The following is a 1,297-nucleotide window of genomic DNA, read 5'->3' as shown; positions in this document are numbered from 1 at the left end:
TCGGATAACAAAGATTTATTATTATTATTATTATTACTATTATTGATATTATTATTATCATTAAAATTATTAAAAGTATTTTTAATTGATAATTGATAAGTAGTTTAATAGTGCATTAAGTATTGATTCGATATTATAATGAAGATATGTTGCTAAATTAGTATAATTATATATTATTTATTTAGTATTAATTATAATATAATTACAATAAAATTATTTAGAATAGAAAAAAAATTTATTCGTTTTGGAGGGAAAACGGAGGCATGAGAGATCGACACGTCACTTTTAGTAGTTGGGGGAAAACCCAGTTTTAGTATATTAAATAGATAGATTCTTTTTTGGTAATATAAAAACTGAGTCATCCAATTATAATATTAATGGACATCCATATCTATTGTGTTTATCACAACAAGAGAGACGTGCAAGCTGCAAAGTAATTCTTTTAATTTAATTCGATTTATTCATTGATTTATTAACTCATATATATTATTAAAGATAAATTAAAAAAACTTATCTATCTGTAAAGTAGTTTCTTTATCAGAAAAAAAGAAAGAAAATATATGGATGCTCTATATAGGTCAATTGGTTTGCGGTGTAGCTGTTTTAATTAGTGCAACAAAAAGTTTAGACCTAAAGAACTTGATTATATAAGCTTAAATATTGTTCCCTCCAATCCAAACAAGCTAAGATCTTTTAGGTAGCTATGTAGCCAGAGATTTTAGTACGTGGAGCGTATGGTTTTTTTAGGCTGTTTTTGTTTTTTTTTTTTTAACAGATAAGATAAGACATTAAATAAGATATAAATGATAAAAATATAAATTTTTGTATTTTTGTATTTTGTTTGATGATAAATTAGGACAAATTATTAAAATTTAATTTATTTTTTATTTAAAAAATTTGAGAAAACAAATATAATAATAAAATTATAATTTATAAGAAATTAACAAGAATAATGAAAAAATAAAAATAGGTTGTGTCTTAGTTTTTGTTAATATTTTTGTGTCTTTTTTGTCAGAATAGATACAAAATACACTAATTTAATCTCTGAACATAATATTTTTATCTATGTCTCATCTGTCAAATATGATTTTATGTCTCTGTGTCTCTATTTCAGTGTCCTATCCTATAAATAAGGTTGCGTTTGTTTCTGATAACAGAATATGACAAGATACTGAGAACAAAACATAAGGAATAGAAACACAAAATTTTATTTTTTTGTATTCTGTTTGATGATAAACTAGAACAAATTATGAAAATCTAATTTATTTTTATTTTTTTCACTAAAAAAATTTGAAAT

At 22.2% G+C, this 1,297-nt stretch overlaps 1 pseudogene; it reads right to left on the bottom strand.

The window, feature by feature from the left end:
- Positions 1-224, bottom strand: part of LOC110274792 (uncharacterized) — a 3,625-nt pseudogene extending 3,401 nt beyond the window's left edge.
- Positions 225-1,297: the final 1,073 nt, after the last annotated feature.

Source organism: Arachis duranensis, chromosome 8, assembly GCF_000817695.3.
Source record: "Arachis duranensis cultivar V14167 chromosome 8, aradu.V14167.gnm2.J7QH, whole genome shotgun sequence".
Lineage (NCBI taxonomy): Eukaryota > Viridiplantae > Streptophyta > Magnoliopsida > Fabales > Fabaceae > Arachis > Arachis duranensis.
Note: the sequence above shows the minus strand (reverse complement) of the source record. Positions and strands in the feature narration are given on the sequence as shown.